Below are 22,410 nucleotides of genomic sequence, written 5' to 3' on the forward strand. Positions count from 1 at the left end.
CTTCAGAACAATGAGATCCGTTAGCAAAGTTAAAAATTTATCGCAGTTTATTAGTCACATTATTTATTAAATACTGTCACGTTCTCAACGATCGAAATACATTTATCTTCTATATAGTAGTCAAAGATTTATTTATTTTTCTTAGTCCATCCTTATAACATTCTTTTTGGAATCATCTTAAATTATTGTTGAGAGTAGAGATTCCTCCAACTAAGGCGTATGGGACCAAACACGCTACATGTAGCTTGTGTTTGGGTGTCTGTTCTTAAAAAAATCTACCACACATTCACTCCCAGTTTGGAAACACTTAAAATGTGCCCGTTCACAATAACAGCCATCACCATATTCCTCAGTCCTACAGCTTAAACAAATTGCTTTAACAAACCGGGAAATTTCATTCACATTCGTGGGCTTGTCGAAACACGATACCGCCTTTCTTCCACTCCGTTATAGCTGCATGTAGACCCATACTATTCCTCTCGTTTCATACAGACCATATGTACACGAACGCCAGTTCACTGCCATGAGATATTTCAGCGTTGAACGATCCCGTGACCCTCTGGCACCAGATCCACACCACCTACAGCGCTCCACGGCGGACAGTGTGCGCTGTTAATGGGACACTCATACACTGAATGATGAAAAAAAGTGAAGCACCCAGGCGGTGTGAGAGAAAGTAATATTACTGCGGGAGGAAGTAATTTTATTTCAGTGGTTATACAAAATCGAGCTAGATTGACAAGTGACTTATCAGTGTGATCCAATTTATCAGTGTGGCGTTGCACCCTCTTTGGCCTGGGCACAGTACTCAATGAGTTTGGAAGGGAGTGATAATGCCATTGTATCCTCTCCTGAGGCAAGAGAGCCCACAACAGTTGTGACTGGTCTTTGATATCCTGGATACTGTCACCGAGACATAGCCGACGTTCGAGCTGTTGCATCACAGTTCGGCCATAGAGAGATCTGAGGATCTTACTGGGAATACCTCAGCATCACAAATCCATAAAAACATGTGTCATGTGTTGACGAGCATTATCCTGTTGAAAAAGGGCACAATGACACCACACAATATGTACACTTGAGAACACAGGATGTCCACGGCGTATCGTTGTGTCATGATTCTTCCCTCAATCACTAACAATCATGATACGAACTTTTACCCAATGGCTCCCTACACCATTACGCAAGGAGCAAGAAGTGTTGCGTGTCTACAAATAACTGCAAGAATGGGGAATCTTCTAGGTCTCCACGATACTTCTAAAAAAATGGTTCAAATGGCTCTGAGCACTATGGGACTTAACATCTGTGGTCATCAGTCCCTAGAACTTAGAACTACTTAAACCTAACTAACCTAAGGACATCACACAACACCCAGCCATCACGAGGCAGAGAAAATCATTGACTCCGCCGGGAATCGAACCCGGAAACCCGGGCGTGGGAAGCGAGAATGCTACCGCACGATCACGAGATGCGGGCCCATACTTCTCTACGATAGTCATACTGTATAGTGAATAATTAGTCATCGTTGAACATAATGGGACATCATTCGGCAGCATTTCGTGCTTACCGGGCACGGTACGATTCCAACTCCACATGGGTTGGTAGTCCTCTAGTCTAGCTGCTATTAATCTACGGCCAATGGTGGAAGACAGCACAGTATGTTTTAGGCTAGAAGTTGTTCTCTAATATGTGAAATTTTTACGATGTGACTGGTGCTCAGGACCTGCCCACAACTTATCATGCAGTCCAACATCGAGCCAATATCATACCCAAATACCCTACAAATCTGGATATTACAAGATTATAACTCTCTCAAGTGCTGATAATGCTGTCTAATACAAGTACTCTTCATCTCCATGTCCTCCCCACTAATGAGTCAATAAAAAAAGTGGTTCAAATGGCTCTGAGCACTATGGGACTTAACATCTGTGGTCATCAGTCCCCTAGAACCTAGAACTACTTAAACCTAAGTAACCTAAGGACATCGCACACATCCATGCCCGAGGCGGGATACGAACCTGCGACCGTAGCAGTCGGTCGGTTCCGGACTGGGTGCCTAGAACAGCGAGACCACCGCGGCCGGCTAAAGAGTCAATATCTCTCTATGTTTGCGCCCCTTATACACGCGGTACCGCTGGAGGTTCAAGTTCTCCCTCGGGCATGGATGTGTGTATTGTTCTTAGCATAAGTTAGTTTACGTTTGTTTATGTAGTGTGTAAGTCTAGGGAACGATGACCTCAGCAGTTTGGTCCCTGAGGAATTAACACACATTTGAACAATCTTATTTAGCAGGTGTGCTAACTACACTAAAGCAGACTCAAATGTACTCTAATTGTCGTTCTAACTATAGCAGAGAATTTTTAATAATTTACACATCAGCCGATGGCGAGTTGTTCGTGTCTGAAGTTAAACTGACAACCGACCACGTCTTCTGAGTGTTTCACATTTTTTTGTCAGGCGGATTATTTCGGCCAGCCAGCCACAGCTGTAAAGAGTGCAGCACTAGCTGCATCTTCATTTGCGTCATCTGCAATCCGAATACCCGTCAGTGCCCCTTGAAGGGAAGATGGAACCCACGGAGCGTCAGTCGTTTCTTGTCAATCCCGCATGTCAACCAGAGGTCACTCTGAAAGAAGGACACGCACTGACAGGGCGGGGCGAGGGCGAGCAAAGGAAGCCAACGCCCTGGTGGGAGGGTCGGAATGAAAGGCGCGCAAATTATTCTCGCCCTCTCCACGGTCCCGGGGGGAGCAGTGTGCGCCGTCGCAGCTGCGCCTCGCTCCCTCGTGGCGGCGGCGACATGCAACGAGAGTGGCAGCCGCCACCTGCCTTCGTCACGCCCTGACGAGCACGCCGCCATTTGCCAGTGAGGGGGACGCCGTCCTCCACGTCACCGCACTTCACTCTGGCGCTCCCCACGGTTATAGCACTCTTCTTTCTCTTCCTTCTGTGTTTCTTGAGTTAGGCTTCCAGTTATTTCACTCTGCCTATTTCACGTATTTCTAACAGCCCCCTGAATGCCTGTTTACTTGTCAGTGAGAAAGACGGATGTGAAATGTACTTTCATCTCTCTAAGATTTGCCATTAAATTCAAGAAAAATACAATGGATCATCGAACTTAGACATTCTGTCGACTCTAGTACCTGTCAAAAGTAGATGAGTCAAAAAGTTTCGAGACTTTTATAATCATGTGCATCGATCTAATGAATGGAATTATGGTTCCAAATGGCTCTGAGCACTATGGGACTTAACATCTGAGGTCATCAGTCCCCTAGAACTACTTAAACCTAACTAACCTAAGAACATCACACACATCCATGCCCGAGGCAGGATTCGAACCTGCGACCGTAGCGGTCGCGCGGTTCCAGGCTGAAGCCACTAGAACCGCTCGGCCACATATGCCGGCAACGGAATTATGACCAGACTAGGCATAGACATTTAAGTGTGCAATGATTGCGGAAGGTGCTGGTTGTCCTGTCGAGGTCTGCCGTTTCACTGATATCCAACAGTCCTACACAACGTTTACAGGTGAATGTATGTTGTCCACTAACATTATTAACACTCTGCTTACTAGAAAATATGTGTAGCGTTGCCTCCTAGTCGGGTCTCTCAGGCCTGAGTTGTTTAAAGTGACATAAGTTGCAACTATTTTGACTACTTATGATATGTGTGACTTTTGACGTGTAAATACCTTTAAAATAATTAAAGTTTGCATTTTGAAAAACGCAGTTTTTACTCTTTTATTGGTGGTTTCTATTCATATTGCTAGTTTGCGCAGGGTATACAGACAACAGCAGAATATTCCCTTGTAACATGAAATTTGACTTTTTCTAGCTTTCTTCTCTACACAATATCCATATCTTCTCGTTTTCTCAGCTGATGGTTTCACCGCATTATCTGCTTGTGGTGCTTCTAATGAATCATTTTTACCCCTTCTAGTTGCTTTCCCAGATTGATGACGGAAGTCCGACGCTCGTTTTTCTTAATTGGCAGTCAGCATCATCCAAATTATGTATACATTCATTACATCTACATTGGACATGTTGAAGAAAACCACTAATGACCTGGGCCTCGCTTTTCTCTTCACGTTGTGGCATTTTGTCTCCTGGTCCATGATGTCAATGGCGACCTTTGTGACACTATCTGTCACTATAACTTCTCGTTTCTTAACTTGTGATGATGACATCTTTGGTTGTTCATGAAGAGAGCTATGAACGGCAACAACTTCGCTTTTTCTTAGGATCATAAGAGGCTATCATCACATCTGTAGAGTAAACGTCACGACCCTTAGGTGTAATAAAATCGGCAGGCAGTTCACCTTTGTTTCTTCGGACAGTACCGACTACTATAATGGTTTAAGTAGAGAAATGTAAAATAATTGTCACATGTATCTTTACGTCCTGACTTTTCAAGTTCAAGGGTTTTCAAGTTCAAGGGTTTTCACAATAGTCTCTCCAAGGCGCATGGCTCTGGTTTCTTCCCCCTTCCCGAAATACACTTTCATCTTCCAGGAGTAGCATTTTGTTCTGTCAAACAACTGCACAGTACTTTATTCCGTATCTACTGGATTTTGGTGGAATGTATTGTCGGAATGGACAGCGACTTTGATATGTGACCAACTGTTTATCCACGCGCATGCACGATCCTGGAGTGCAGCTATTGCTAAGGGTAATCTCACACGTCTCAAAACTTGTCTGACTGCTTCGAATTTGTCACTGACCTATCTTCACGTCAGGCTACAGCATCATGAAAGAGCAACACCATCCGAATAGCACAGAAGCGGTTGTGCGACATAATTTCATTCGATATTTCTTGTTGGTCCACATAGAGATTTTGTTAATGAGAGGCACACGAACGAAAATATAAAACAAGGTTCTCCATTGTCACAGTTCCTAACCAAATAACATGTAGGCCCTGGTCTTCTCTCTATACATCCTTTTTGCTCCGCCCACCAGAAATTCCAGCTTCAGGAGCTACTGGCCATATCTCATTCCTATTAAAAGAAAACAACAAATCACACTCGAAAGGATTTGCACTAAATGATTCGTCCAACATCGTAAAGGGGTTTTTCATGATCATCATCTTCGTGCAGTTCTGAGTTTTCAGTGTCTACCTCATTGTCATCATCACTGGAAGCTTCACATTCACTAGGTGGGTTTTCAGAATCAGAAGACTGCATCAATAATTCCTTTAACTCCTCATCTGAAGTCATCTGTAACATTTTCAGTGTCATAAATTTAGTACCAAAATAAATGTGTGCTTATCACAAGGAGGAATGTTGAATTCTGAAAAAATAACAGCTCTAATCAACAATTTGCAAATGACGCAAAACACGCTACGCAGACAGACATCTGATTGTTGAAAAATTGCCTCTAACCACATAGGCCTGCGAGGCCTGTACGGTAGGAACTGTGCGTCAACACTTTAACGCGAATGAAATGTTGTGAGGCGAGGGTCGCCCGTCCAGTGGACCGGACGCCTGGTGCAAGTCTTTTGAGCTGACGTCACTTCGGCTACCTGCGTGTCAGTGGGGATGATGTGATGATGAACACCCAGTTCCTGAGCGGAGAAAATCTCCGGCCCAAACGGGAATCTGTTTAACACAAACCCATAGGTATATTTTTTCCAAAATTATGACTAATTTGGCAAATTAAGAAAAATCATAAAATTTAATTAAAATAAAATGTATAGTTTCTAACTGAGAAAAAAATTGAACATCATGCATGAGCCTCTGAGGTCGAAGGCAGATAAAAGGTTTTTATGTTTACTATCAGCCCATGAACCATGGACCTTGTCTTTGGTGGGGAGGCTTGCGTGCCTCAGAGATACAGATAGCCGTACCCTAGGTACAACCACAACGGAGGGGTATCTGTTGAGAGGCCAGACAAACGTGTGGTTTCTGAAGAGGAGCAGCAGCCTTTTCAGTAGTTGCAAGGGCAACAGTCTGGATGATTCACTGATCTGGCCTTGTAACAATAACCAAAACGGCCTTGCTGTGCTGGTACTGCGAACGGCTGAAAGCAAGGGGAAACTACGGCCGTAATCGTTCCCGAGGGCATTCAGCTTTACTGTATGATTAAATGATGATGGCGTCCTCTTGGGTAAAATATTACGGAGCTAAAGTAGTCCCCCATTCGGATCCCCGGGCGGGGACTACTCAAGACGATGTCGTTATCAGGAGAAAGAAAACTGGCGTTCTACGGACGGAGCGTGGAATGTCAGATCCTTAATCGTACAGGTAGGTTAGAAAAGTTAAAAAAGGAAATGGATAGGTTAAAGTTAGATATAGTGGGAATAAGTAAAGTTCGGTGGCAGGAGGAACAAGACTTTTGGTCCGGTGACTACAGGGTTATAAACACAAAATCAAATAGGGGTGAAGCAGGAGTAGGTTTAATAATGAATAGGAAAATAGCAATGTGGGTAAGCTACTACAAACAGCATAGTGAACGCATTATTGGGGCCAAGATAGATACGAAGTCCACACGTACTACAGTAGTACAAGTTTATATGCCAACTAGCTCTGCAGATGACAAAGAAACTGAAGAAATGTATGATGAAATAAAAGAAATTAATCAGATAGTGAAGGGAGACGAAAATTTAATAGTTATGGGTGACTGGAATTCGAGTGTAGGAAAAGGGAGATAAGAAAACGTAGTAGGTGGATATGGATTGGGGCTAAGAAATGAAAGAGGAAGCCGTCTGGTAGAATTTTGCACAGAGCACAACTTAATCATAGCTAACACTTAGTTTAAGAATCATAAAAGAAGGCTGTATACGTGGAAGAGCCCTGGAAATACTAAAAGGTATCAGATAGATTATATAATGGTAAAACAGAGACTTAGGAACCAGGTTTTAAATTGTAAGGCATTTCTAGGGGCAGATGTGGACTATAACCACAATGTATTGGTTATGACCTGTAGTTTAAAACTGAAGAAACTGCAAAAAGGTGGAAATTTAAGGAGATGGGACCAGGATAAACTGAAAGAATAAGAGGTTGTAGTGGGGGAAAGAAATACAGTAGAAGAAGAATGGTTACCTCTGAGGGATGAAGTAGTGAAGGCAGCAGAGGATCAAGTAGGTACAAAGACGAGGGCTAGTAGAAATCCTTCGGTAACAGAAGAAATACTGAATTTAATTGATGAAAGGAGAAAATATAAAAATGCAGCAAATGAAGCAGGCAAAAAGGAATAACAACGTCTCAAAAATGAGATCGACAGGAAGTGTAAAATGGCTAAGCAGGGATGGCTAGTGGACAAATGTAAGGGTGTAGAGGCTTATCTCACTAGGGGTAAGATAGATACTGCCTACAGGAAAATTAAAGAGACCATTGGAGATAAGAGAACCACTTGTATGAACATCAAGAGCTCAGATGGAAACCCAGTTCTAAGTAAAGAAGGGAAAGCAGAAAGGTGGAAGGAGTTTATAGACGGTCTACACAAGGGCGATGTACTTGAGGACAATATTATGGAAATGGAAGAGGATGTAGATGAAGATGAAAAGGGAGATACGATACTGCGTGAAGAATGTGACAGAGCACTGCAAGACCTGGGTCGAAACAAGGCCCCCGGAGTAGGCAACATTCCTTTGGCTGTCGGCCTTACGACTTTTCTTAGAAGAAAGATTAAGGAAAGGCAAACCTACGTTTCTAGAATTTGTAGACTTAGTGAAAGATATATGAAACAGGCAAAATACCCTCAGACTTCAAGAAGAATATAATAATTCCAGTCCCAAAGAAAGCAGGTGTTGACAGATGTGAAAATTACCGAACAATCAGTTTAATAAGCCACAGCTGCAAAGTACTAACACGAATTCTTTACAGACGAATGGAAAAACTAATAGAAGCCGACCTCGGGGAAGATCAGTTTGGATTCCGTAGGAATACTGGAACACGTGAGGCAATACTGACCTTACGACTTATCTTAGAAGAAAGATTAAGGAAAGGCAAACCTACGTTTCTAGAATTTGTAGACTTAGTGAAAGCTTTTGACAATGTTGACTGGAATACTCTCTTTCAAATTCTAAAGGTGGCAGGGGTAATACAGGGAGCGAAAGGCTATTTACAATTTGTACAGAAACCAGATGGCAGTTATAATAGCCGAGGGATATGAAAGGGATGCAGTGGTTGGGAAGGGAGTAATACAAGGTTGTAGCCTCTCCCCGAAGTTATTCAATCTGTATATTGAGCAAGCAGTAAAAGAAACAAAAGAAAAATTCGGAGTAGGTATTAAAATCCATGGAGAAAAAATAAAGACTTTGAAGTTCGCCGATGACATTGTAATTCCGTCAGAGACAGCAAAGGACTTGGAAGAGCAGTTGAATGGAATGGACAGTGTCTTGAAAGGAGTATATAAGACGAACATCAACAAAAGCAAAACGATATAGTCGAATTAAGTCGGATGATGCTGAGGGAATTAGATTAGGAAATGAGACACTTAAAGTAGTAAAAGAGTTTTGCTATTTGGGGAGCAAAATAACTGATGATGGTCGAAGTAGAGAGGATATAAAATGTAGACTAGAAATGTTAACATCGAGAATAGATTTAAGTGTCAGGAAGTCGTTTCTGAAAGTATTTGTATGGGGTCTAGCCATGTATGGAATTGAAACACGGACGATAACTAGTTTGGACAAGAAGAGAATCGAAGCTTTCGAAATGTGGTGCTATATAAGAATGCTGAAGATTAGATGGGTATTTCACATACCTAATGATGAAGTATTGAATAGGATTGGGGAGAAGAGAAGTTTGTGGCACAACTTGACCAGAAGAAGGGATCGGTTGGTAGGACATGTTCTGAGGCATCAAGGGATCACCAATTTAGTATTGGAGGGCAGCGTGGAGGGTAAAAATCGTAGAGGGAGACCAAGAGATGAATACACTAAGCAGATTCAGAAGGATGTAGGTTGCAGTAGGTACTGGGAGATGGAGAAGCTTGAACAAGATAGAGTGGCATAGAGAGCTGCATCAAACCAGTCTCAGGACTGAGGACCACAACAACAACATCAGTACTTATGGTAAAATGTAAAGCTTGGATGTAGTTTGATTATTTCCAGTCTATCATAACCACAGCGGTGTCTCTTTGCTGTTGAAGCAACTGAACAGAAGCCACTAGACGTACCGTATGTTAACGTTTCCCGATGCACTTATACTATTCAACATTTGGGGTTGACCATTTTTCTCAAGCATGTTATGGCAATGTTGACTAAAATAACAGTAGAATATAAGCACATATGTCGAAAGTTGAGGGTCCTTGTCCATAATCATGGAGTACTTCGGTGGTAGGTCATTCTATAAGCCAGCTTGTACACAATAGAGCCTGGGAAATCCATCATATACCAAAGCAGACCTCGTTTAGTATTATCTCATGGACAAAAGCAAAAAGCTATAAATCTCAGTAGTGACAAGTGCCATACGTCTACATACCACACAACCGATTTAGACATACATCGCTGCTGTTGCTACTGTACACGAAGTGTGAAATATACAGAGGCGTCCTTTCCAACCACTTTTAACAATAATAAACTACAATATTATAACGTTAATTACGATGTTCTCTTCTCGCACAGTTAACTGGTTTGAGTAAACGGTTTTTTTACTTATAAAGCAGAATCAAAGAGATTATCGTTACAATTTAAATCTTGATTTGAATCGTGAATGTCGGTGACTGATTATTTCGATGTTATTTATGACCACTTCTTGTTCTTTTCACAGTATATCGTGGTGTATGAATTGTTCCTATTTGGCGAAACATGTTGTTGGGTTAATGTTGTCGATCGTTTAACCTTCAATGAATAGTTGAAGGTGTTCAGTATGGTTCTTCATTACTTTCGCTTCAGCATATAGCCTTTAATGGCTCATTACCAACAGAGATGATTGTACGCAGTATAAACCAGAAATCCTCTGAGGAGGAATCAATTATCACGATAGCTGACAAGGGCAGCTTGGTGGTGATATAAGAAAGGGGTCAGTACATAACGAAAGCAAAAAACATTTCGATGAAAGTAACACAGTGAGATTTGATAAGAACTTAGCTGCAGAAGCGCATAAAAGTTTAATGATAAACTCAAGATATATGTGGAAATAATTTCTTCTAGGGAAAGGCAACTACTAAGAGTTATGAACCGAAGTGCACCTACTTTAAGAGCACACCTTAAGGTTTACAAGGAAGATACGTGTATGAGTCCTGTGGCTAATGGTATTGCGGGTCCGTTGAGTATAGGTAATCGGAAATGTTTCAATTTCTTGAAGTCATATTACCTTTGGAGTTATTAGTGCACAGTAAAGGACTATTGCGAATAGTTAAAGTAAATTTATGACATTCTAGTATCTATCAACATGAAGTTTGTGTCTCCGGATATTTTGAATCTGTATACCAATACTGCGATCGACAATACTGTCGACATCATTAGGGATAACCTAGTTGCTGGGAACAGATTACCATGGTGTGAAATAAATGAGTATCTCGGCTTGCCGTCTTTGATCTTGAAATACAACTGTTTTAAATTTGAAAGTTAAATTAATCGTTCTAAAGACGGCCTATGCATGGGAAGAGGCAGTTCAGGTCTTCTGGCCGATATACTCGTTAACCACCTTGAAAACAGATCTTTTCTTGAGAATCACAACGTAACTCAGAAACGTGTATATTTTTTTTAGGTATGTTGACGACAGATTCCTGCTGGCAAATGTTAATGATGATAAAATGAAACAGATGTTGAATATATTGAATGAATTATACGAGGAAACAAATTTTACGTATAAGATGAAAACATATTTTTATTAACTATCTAAATTTATATATCAGTAACGTAAATGGTATACACAGTTTTGGGATTTTTCGTAAGACAATCTACACAGACTGTACAGTCAGCTACGGTTCAGGTCATCCACCCCAACACAAAGAAGAATTTTTTAAATTTTATTTTCAACCTCTTAAACTCCCACTGTCTCTGAAAGAGCGAGAGTTAGAAATGAACTCTTTCCAATTGTCATGCAGTTGCCAGCCACTTACCTGGACCTTATATTAGAATTCGTGTCAATACCCTGTAGAACTGTAGAAACCGTTCCCCCACATCTGGCGTATGCACAGTCCTCCACCTCCCTGAAAGGACTCACGATCAAACAAACGACCAAAAAGGACTTGAAATGTTTTGTGATGTGGTTGGTGTCTGTAAGTGTACTTGTTTTGGTATATCAGTTAAGCCTCTCGACCTTTTCTATCTGCTTAGCTGTACACAAACACTATCTCGGCTTGTTCACGACATGAATAACGAACTAATATGTTACTTACGGTACGCTGAATTGTTGCAGTTAAAACACCCTGCAACACACAAGGACTACAAGCCACTTGATCAGAGGGACTGCCATTCGTCAGCGCCATCTATTGTGCCAGCGGTGAGCCTCCACACGCATTTTCATGGGGTCTTTCTTCCTCTACTTCCAAACAGAAATACGGCTGTGCAGTTGTCGGTTTTATTATTGCTCACCCTTTGTAATAAAACAGTCAGGTAATGTAAGAACAACACAGCATGACGTGAGAACACTAATTTGGAAGACTAGAATTATAAATACTTCTCCTTGTCATGTTACGAAACATTCAGCGCATAGATTGTAGCGATATATAATTTTAACATTTTCTTTTTTGCAGTAAATTATCTAGGCTGATTTTAACTAATGCCGCTGACAAGAAAAATACGTTTCATGAGTCAGGCGTATAGAAAATCCAATGCTCCGACTGCGACGCATACTACATAGGACAGAGCGGGAGGAGAATAGAAGCTCGCTTCGGCGAAACGTACCGTACCTCTGGAAAGGAGGGATACAGCGGAAAAATTTAATTTTGCCGCCCAACTCGTTGAGAGCAGACATGGGGCTCATCTGTCTTGTTGCAGGTAAATCTGCTGCAAAGAGCCGAGGAGCGACGGTTTATGGACCTTCTGCAGTACGTCGTGATATTTTGCCACTACAGACCTCCTGGCGCCCAACTGCATAATCAGCAGGGTGAGCAGGTGGTAATACAAAATATCTACTTCTGAGAGCTTTTTGAAGACCACCTTGTCAGAAAGTAAATTCACCGCTATCCATAAGCGGCATATCTAACACCTTCTCCTTTTTCTTTGTTTTTTAATTCCCTCGCCCCATATGGCCGGGGGGTGGACTGCCAGTGGTATAATATCCTGCTTTTGAGCCTAGAACATTTACAGAAAATTTAAAAAAGTTTTAAAATACAGAGATGATTGAAAACGTACAGAGTGGCATTGTTCGTTAAAAGTTCAAAAAGGAAATGAAAAGAGTAACAGGTTAAGATGAAAAGCCAAAATTGACATTTAAAACATTAGAATGAAATACCAACATTAGTTAAAAGGAAGGAATGACCTTTCACTAAAGAGCTGAGGACTTGCGCTGGGTGAAGAAGCTGTGGGGAGGATAAACGTTAAGATGATTCTGTTTATAAATTCTATAAGGTGCTATGTGGTATCTGTAGGAAGAGGGGGGGGGGGGGGGTTGGTAAAGTGAATACTAGGAAAGACGGAAAGGGAGGATGGGTGTACAGTTCCGAGGTAGTGTCAGGAGAGGAAGGGAGGGAGTGAAATGGAGAGGGAGGAGAAGGAGGAAGCCCTTATGTGGAGTGGAAATATGTGGTAAAGGGTATAGCTGGTAGCATGGATAAATATCGGAGTGGGTTTCACGACTGGGACTGGGGCTCGGTTGAGGTTGTTTTGTGGTATGGAGCGTGTGTGCGTGTAGGGAAGGTGGAACGTGTTCGTAGCTGCGCGGAAGCAACCAGCGTTGATGATTAGAGGGAAGACAAAGGGGTTATTGGAATCTAGTTTGCAGATAACCTAGATGTGGAGGCGTTCGGTGTGGGTAAGGAGGGATGAAGATCGGATGAGATAGTGGAAGAAGGTGGGGAAGGTGAACGGATGTGGAATGCAATACGGACTGCTCGGCGTTCGATGGGACGGGGATCCAGACAACATTTGAATACCACGTATGAAGAATAGTGGAAGTGTGTAATCCCCTATTTCAGCCTGGTAGCAGTTTTAGTCCATTTTGGGATTTCTGTTGAATGGTTAGGGGGTGAGGTTTCCGTGTTAGTTGCCGACAGAGGGTTAGTACAAGATAGTTATTCCACTGTATTTTAGTGTACTAGGTAACTGGACAGGGTGGTCGTAAATGGAAACATAAAAGTCATGAGGACGGAAGATGGAGGTGGTTCGTTCTATAATGACTGCCTAAGTTTTGGAGGGCTGATCTTGAGGAGCCACTGGCTACAGCAGGAAGTATACTGACGGAAACCAGACTGCAGAGCGGGAAGGAGTTATTGCATGTTCAGGTGTTGATGGATGCGTCGGGAAAGGAAGGTCCGTAGGAGAAGGTATTGGTAGGAGGTTTTTGCGGTTTGAAAAATCCTCCTATCAATTTCAGTAGTTGAGGAGGGTAGCGGTATAAAGGGTTGCAAGTGGTGTGAAGGGTTGCAAGAAAGAAGTGCGGACATTCTTTAAAGTGACGGGTAAATAACGCAGACCTGAGTAGGGACGTGTCCCGTTTATTGTGGTGCACTTGTTTCACGTCGTGTGATGATCAGTGTGCTGGGTATCCTTCATCTGCGTTGGCCGTCACTTATACATTGCACCCAATATTTACGATATGAGTGCCCGGATTCTATTTATTTCTGGGCTGTTTTTCTCTCCAAATGATTGTTCCTTTGTTCTCTTTACTGGTGATATTGTCAATTTCCACTATAACAGTGTAACTGCTTTTTATATTAAACTTCATGGATCTGTTTTTAAGTATTGAAACAGAGCTAATAAAGACACTTCAGAAATGTACAGCAGTTACAGGTTTAGTGGTGACTGTTTTGACAGGCATAGACATGTAGGGCTTTAAGATATGACACTAAAAACATAATAAAAAAATAAGAAGCAAAGACAAGAGAGTGTCGTTAGCATTAGAACTATGGTGTTAGTTACTTATTTTTGCGATATCCTAGGATCACTGGACGTAGATCTCTAGTTCTTCGAAAATATGGAAATTTGCATACGTGGGTCTTAAATGTAAAATTTCCATGCCTGTTAACATGTCCGGGATTGTTTGATTCTCATTTCTAAGATATATACCCATGGGACTGTTGTTTTTGTAAGTGTCCTCCCTGAACCGAGAAGCCACTTCGCTACCCACATTTGCGGCTCCATCCCGTAACCGTCTCTGAAACACTCCTTTAAAAAAGAAAATGTCAAAATAGGGTTTCAGACACGTGAAATACTAGGTTCTTTTCTTCGTCAGTGTATAGATGGAAAGAATAACAAACTAAAAATGCTAGGATCTACAGAATTAATTGTGGATCTTCTGAGGATTTGTACATTGGTCAGACCGGTAGGGATTTCGCTATATCATTCAGGAAAGACACATACAAGAACTGCAGTGCCATGAGTAAATATATCTTAGAAATGAGAATCAGAAAATCCTCGATAACTCAACAGGTACGGACATTTTACCTACGGAACCAATGGGGTAAACATCGATATGCTTCCAGAGCTAGAGACCACATCCACGATCAAATAATCCCGCAAAAATAGCAAACTAACAAAACCATCAATCATTTTTTAAGTTTCCGATTAATTAATGATTGACTAGCTTATCATTAGTTCTGATGCAGTATAGACCACCAGTAGGCCATTAGGCTTTTTAGCCCAAAGTTTTCACCCCTGCGCCTTGGTTACTAGACGGAACCATTTATATTAGTTGCTGCATACCCAGTTCTTCACACCAATCCCTCTACCAATACTGGCTTCTCACACATTGATCTGCCTATCAGGCGTTCATGAGTTCGTTATCCTAACGGATTTAATACCTTAGCTTTAACAATGTGTATTTAATCCGTTTTATTGGCTACATTGTTGTAGGCTATTATGTGACGTAGTTATAATACTGTATCTCTCCTCATATGTTTGAAATAAACAACAAATAAAACCATCTTATTTCTTTTTAATGGATTTCATGCACTTCTTACAAGGCTTGACGATATGATTTCATCAGCGTCCATATGTACACTTGTAAGCCGGTTCATGTTTCGCTGATTTCTATAAGAAAGCTTCATTGGTTTAGTTTATTTTTAATAAGGTTTTCAATTTTTTCTGACGACTCCTCCCCCCTCCCCCTCCTAGCTATATACGCTCGTGGACATTCTCCCTCCCCCCTCCTGTCTTATTTTCCATACTATGCTTTGTCTCATAAAGTGGGCACATTTTTTACATAAGCACCTTTTGTAGTAAGGCCAATGAGACCAGGTTACCCCATTTCTTATTTCGTTAGGTATTTGTATACGCAAGTGGCTTTTCTAACACTAAGTAGTTAATCTATCGAAACCTATTATTGATGGGCCTCTGCCCCACTCTTTCCCTTCCTGGTACTCTCCATTACTCTCATCCCCTTCCCATCAATTACACCCATTCAGGTACACACTAGTTGTAATGTTAACGTTGTTCCCTTGTCTTCGTTTAAGTATTTAAAAGATTCAGAATGGGCACACACCTATTACAAAACTTTATGTCACAGTTAATAATTCATAGTTTTGTTTTCACACATTAGCAGATGCATTTATATTATGGCAATAGGAGATGGAGTCCTATTACACATGAAAAATGCCTTAGCGTTTGGACTATGGTTTTCAAATTGTTATGCCACAACAATATTCTTAAAAAATGTTCTAAAAAGTTTGCAAAGTGTGCAAAGAAAACTCTTTCGATTATTAACTCACTCTAATTTGGTCTCACAGAGGACGACTCATCATTCGTATGGCACGGTTTTATGTTTTTTTTTTTTTTATTTCAGTGTGGATTTTTCAGATTTTATTCGTAGTCTCTTTCAGTTGAATTGGAGATTTGTCCAAAACGAGCGGAAGAATCAGCAATGCTCAACGTCTGGAGGATGACGAAGGCAGTGGAAACTACTGCATTAAAGACTTATAATGTGTATCCATAGAACATGTGCACTGTAATTGAAAAAGTGTCATAATGATCTTTCCATCTGCAAAAGATTCCAGACGATCCCCTATTCTGGTATGCAGGAGGGAATGTCAAGTGCGAAGTGACCATGAGCAGAAAGTAGAACAACCAATGAAAAAAGTTCACCATTCACAGCAATACTCTCATTAATACTTCAGCTTTGTCACACTAATTAAATTCTGGCTGTAATTCTACATTGTGGTAATGGAAAACAAATTTGTCTGAGTTATATTTTATTAAAATTTTTCGAAACAGGCAGAAATTCCTACAAATACATCACAGTAATTCCCGAGATATTTATGTGATTTTTATCGTTAAACCAAACAGCACAGATATGCAAAATGTCTAGTATTATAACTTTTTTTCAAAAGATACTTTTAAGCAGTGTATGATTTACTATATGATCCAAAACTAATTTCACAACAGTAGAATTTTTCTGTAATATATCTATTATTTATCAAAGAAGAACATAATAATCACACAAATAGCACTATGTTCCATACCATCTGCACTGTAGTTGCAGCCACCAAGTCACAAGTTCTTTATTCCAATACTTTTACATTTTTGAATCCCAAAAAGATAATATCTTTATCCATTTTACTCCTGCAACATATTAATTCAGTTAAAGCACATAATGTTAAAATTCTCTCTGACGCTATCTTATTCTAGCATAACATCTCTTCCAACATTGATAAAACTGAGTACTGGAATCTTGTTCGTAAATTCCTCAATTTTACAATGAACTAATTTGTATATATACTTTTCAGTTCCTTAAGAATGGACCCAAAGTGATTATAGTTGGAATTCAATCTTTATTTGAAAATGGATGCTGGTGATTGATTATGTTAACTTATCTTTTTTTGATGCCGTTAATTATGGCTGTCATAGTATGAATGATGAGAAAATATGCTGGGTTAATATTATCAAGTGCTTAAGCGTCAACGAAAGGTGGTTGGGGACAACGTTTCCTCCTTCATTCTTTTTGATTCACTAATCCACGAACAACGCCTCCAGCCAGTATTTACAGAAACACCATAACATGCAAAACTCTCTGCACAGCGCACAACCCTCTTCTTGCTAATTCTGCAAAAAGGCAAAAAGACCAAAGACAGTAAATATAACAAAGACAGTTTAACTTATCAAAGACTTTTTCAGCAATATTTTCTGAAATTAGTTTGAGTTTTTTTAACTAATAACTTACTGTCGCTAACTTCAAACTTATTCCACTAGATAAAACACTTTTTAAATAAATCCAGAGTAAGAAAAATTATGGCTCATTCTGAAAAGCAATATAATTATTCATGTGGGATTCCTGTTTAAACGCATATATTGTACAGTTAATTCACATCATCGTTTTATTTATTTCGTTCAAACTATGAAACGTTTGTATAAAAATGAAACTGTCAATTCTTGCTTATTGGTATATTTATGGGATGTATTGTGTTGTTTACTACATGATAGCGGTATGTCAGCGACCAGTTCCATTACACCATCTGCTCTCCTGAAGGAAGTAAATCTATAGGTATGCAACAGGTGGCTGTTCCACTTTGCTTTGTCCTGGAAGCTTAATTAGGGAACCATTTCAGTTCTCAGGTAAGCATTTTTTGAATAGCATTAACTCTTGGTTCTGGAGAAGGGAGCTCTGCCGATATCCTATGAAGGAGAAATGGGATGCTATCGAAAGCATCACATGGTTTCGAGATGGGAAAACGTTACTAACATCTCGAAACCATGTGATGCTTTCGAGATGGTAGTAACGTTTTCTGTAAAATTACGTGCATTTGAAACGACCGTCAGGCTACCTCTGGTGTGACCATACGAAATTCTAAGTTTGGCAATAACCTTCTGGCGTCTTCTTAATCGGCGAATCTTTGTCCCTGTTGATTACTGACAAACACTTCAAGTTTCTTGATACGATAATTCGTGTCCGATGTCACCAATATCTTTTCGGTGTATGCTGTTTCATTTTGCTAAACAACGTGGGAAAACAAACTCATGATTTGACCAAATTATCAGTGTGAAATTGTCGTTAGCCGTGTCACCTTTGTCCCCACATTAAATGAATTGTGTTACATTCAAACGTTCCAACTACGAACTCTTCCTGTGCTATTTTATTTCTTAGTCTGCTTTTGGGTGATGCCTGGTCTTTCTCAGAAAATTAATTTGTGAAATCTACATTTCGACTCAGTTTCGTTTACTAAGTATCCAGTATTCTCCACGGAGAAGCACTGACTCTGCCTATTCCATATGAAATTCTCATCTAGCTGTTCATCTCATTTTATGTTACGTGTCTTATAGTTTGTTTTTTACTTAGCTAGTTACCGATTTAGATGATTTGTTACTGTCGAGGCCAGTTTGACACGTCGAACAACTGAATGATGATACCCGTTGCGTAATTATATTACCAACAGTGGTATTAGTTTGTGTGGGAGTCCTATCTGGACGCAATTTTATGTAGTATGTTGTTTGTTGTTAACTATCACGTGGTTAGACGATTGCGATCTTACCACGTCTTACTGGGGCTTACTACCCATCGAATTTGGCTCTGTCTAAAGTTTATGGTTGTCTAGGAGACCAGAGTGGAGGTATTCATATAAACTTTATGCCCACCGGATAGTGGGAGAATTCATGCAGCAACTCATCTTAATGCAATGAATTGACAGGAATCGTTTCTGAGTTAAACAACGCTTGAAGTTCGTTAGATTTATTGTATTACCAAAATACAACAGCACAGTAGGGCTCATAATTTAGACTAGATGGTTATGCACCAATGTTCAGTCCACTGTCACATTCCTGTTTAATCCTCTCCATTGTGTGTCTAGTACCAGTCTTTCCAAACGTCACGAAAGTCTTGCGAATCTCGCCTTGAAAGTGAGTCGCGGCTGAATCACTAAGGGGCAATATACTACTAAATAATTTTTAAATTTTACAATTATGGTAATGGTGTATCTACATCTACATCTACATTCAAACTCCGCAAGCCACCCAACGGTGTGTGGTGCAGGGCACTTTACGTGCCACTGTCATTACCTCCCTTTTCTGTTCCAGTCGCGTATGGTTCGCGGGAAGAGCGACTGTCTGAAAGCCTCCGTGCGCGCTCGAATCTCACTAATTTTACATTCGTGATCTCCTCGGGAGGTATAAGTAGGGGGAAGCAATATATTCGATACCTCATCCAGAAACGCACCCTCTCCAAACATGGACAGCAAGCTACACCGCGATGCAGAGTGCCTCTCTTGCAGAGTCTGCCACTTGAGTTTGCTAATCATCTCCGTAACGCTATCACGGTTACCAAATAACCCCGTGACGAAACGCGCCGCTCTTCTTTGGATCTTCTCCATCTCCTCCGTCAACCCGATTTGGTACGGATTGCACACTGATGAGCAATACTTAAGTATAGGTCGAACGAGTGTTTTGTAAGCCACCTCCTTTGTTGATGGACTACATTTTCTAAGGACTCTCCCAATAGATCTCAACCTGGTACCCGCCTTACCAACAATTAATTGTATATAATCATTCCATTTCAAATCGTTCGCACGCATACTCCCAGATATTTAACAGAAGTAACTGCTACCAGTGTTTGTTCCGCTATCATATAATCATACAATAAAGTATCCTTCTTTCTATGTATTCGCAATACATTACATTTGTCAATATTAAGGGTCAGTTGCCACTCCCTGCACCCAGTGCCTATCCGCTGCAGATCTTCCTGCATTTCGCTACAATTTTCTAATTCTGCAACTTCTCTGTATACTACAGCATCATCCGCAAAAAGCCGCATGGAACTTCCGACACTATCTACTAGGTCATTTATATATATTGTGAAAAGCAATGGTCCTATTACACTCCCCTGTGGCACGCCAGAGGTTACTTTAACGTCTGTAGACGTCTCTCCATTGATAACAACATGCTGTGTTCTGTTTGCTAAAAGCTCCTCAATCCAGCCACACAGCTGGTCTGATATTCCGTAGGCTCTTACTTTGTTTATCAGGCGATAGTGCGGAACTGTATCGAACGCCTTCCGGAAGTCTAGGAAAATAGCATCTACCTGGGAGCCTGTATCTAATAATTTCTTACGTCTACTTACCTTGTTGGTGGGCGACAACGATATATTTTCACCTTTGGTTGAGAAACTTGAGATTGGAATTTCGTGTATTGTGATAATCATTTAGGTGAAAAACTGACGCTGATACAATACTTTTATTCACAACTTATTTCTCTCCACGTGACAGAGGAAAGAACAGGTAAGACCAAAGTAAGTTCTCCCAGCTAAAAATTAGTAGCGTTGTGTTTAAAACAACTTGACTTTACTTACAAAGTTGTTCAGTATTTTTAGTAAGGATTAAACGTAATTAGCAGCAGGTGTCTTCTTAATTAAAATTTCTTCACAAAAAGTGTATGACAAACACCAAAGTCTCTAATATAACCATAAATGTCTGTTCTTAATTTGAGTACCGGTATTGTGGACACGTATACCTGAGTGGTCTTCGGTTACTTCAAACTGTGAATGAGTGCCAACAAGACAGGCAAGGCAGGATCAACTTCAAGGTTTTAACGTATTCTGGGTTGGTTAATAAATTTGTAGATTTTTTCAATAACAGAAACATTCAAACATTCTCCTTCACTATTTACACCAGTATGCCAAAGCTGGGCAGACTATGGGATTCTGTGGCTGTAGAAATCAGGTGGTTTTGAGGCGACGACCTCTTAGATTCCAGATCGGAGTGCTTTTTCATCCGGAAACCAAATACCTTGAAGATTGTACAGGGCGGAAAATGTGAAAAGTGGACTGGTCGTTGTTCTTGAACTGCGAACGTTACAGTTGTTGACAACAAAAATCAGCAGGTATTGTTACATTGCGGATAAGAAATTCGTAGTTCACTGCACCATCGTTGTTCCATCAGAGGCGTAACATTGTCTTCTAAGGATGCTCGCAGGTCTTTTTATGGGGAGCTGCCGCTTTGTTTGGCTCAACGATTCTTTTTTTTTCCTACGTTTGCATAAAAACAACATTTCTCGCCATCAGTAACGATACAGGATAGGAATGGTCAGTGTTGATCACGGGCCAATTGATGACGAGTAATCAGAGATCTATGGAGAGCTACCCACAGGTTATTGTGATTTCGACTTAGAACTTCGAGCGTGCGGTACCCATTCAGCCGATTCTTGAACGTTCCTCGTTGCATGCAAATACCGCAATATGATCGAATGATCACATTTCAGCACGTTCATCAGTTCTCGAGTACACTGCGTTCAACGATCTTCGTCAAATCCCGAAGGTCTTCCAAGAGGTGGAGAGTCACTAATGTCAAAACAACCATCCTTAAAATGAGGACACTATTTTATTTCCGTGCTCAGTACAGTGGCATTATCCCGGTACACGGTGCAAATGATTCCGGCTGTCCCCATTGCTGTCATCCCTATACTGAACTCACACAGAAGACTCTGTTAGAAATATTCCGATGTCTCCACTTGGCACTCCACTTTCTCGCGGTCACAGCTGCAGCCACTATCTCCAAATGAGAAAACGACAAAACGTAAACTAGAAAATCAACAGTGAAGTACAAATACAAAAAGGTAGTCGACAAATAAACCTATAGCAACGGGAATACCACCATAAAAACAAAAGCTTTAGGAACATATGCACCAGACTAATAAAAAAACACCATTCTGAAAATATGGAAACTTTAGCAAATTTCAACAGATTCTGAGCGTTTATATTCCTCACTTTCTGGTTCATCTGATTATTGATTATTGCGAAGTAGGCCTATGTTTGCACAATGACATACTAGAGGAACTCCTTTGAAATAATTAACAGGCAGGTATTACATTAGACACCTCTTGCCACTTTGTGCCAATTTAATGAAAAAGAAAAGCACACTAACGTTGTCAGTGTTGTTATACTCTAATGTGTTATACATGTTTGGATTTCAAAAACACTTCGTGGGTGGCTCACGATCTCTGACAGATATTCATTTAGAAAACTTGCCTATGTCTGACGATTTTCAGGAACGAACATGGAATAACAAGTTATTTGGTTTCGATATTGTGTATCACCTGGGTTCGTGATTTCCTGTCAGAAAGGTCACAGTTCGTACTAATAGACGATAAGTCATCGAGTAAATCAGAAGTAATATCCGGCGTTCCCTAAGGAAGTGCTATAGGCCCTCTATTGTTTCTGATCTATATTAACGACGTAGGAGAGAATCTGAGTAACCGTATTAGATTGTTTGCAGATATGTTGCCCTTTTTTTTTTTTTCATCAGTCTACTGACTAGTTTGATGCGGCCCTCCACGAATTCCTTTCCTGTGCTACCCTCTTCTTCTCAGAGTAGCACTTGCAACTTGCAACCTACCTTGCAGTTTTTGCCCTCTACAGCTCCCTCTAGTAGCATGGAAGTCATTCCTTCA

Source organism: Schistocerca gregaria, chromosome 1 (genome assembly GCF_023897955.1).
Source record: "Schistocerca gregaria isolate iqSchGreg1 chromosome 1, iqSchGreg1.2, whole genome shotgun sequence".
Lineage (NCBI taxonomy): Eukaryota > Metazoa > Arthropoda > Insecta > Orthoptera > Acrididae > Schistocerca > Schistocerca gregaria.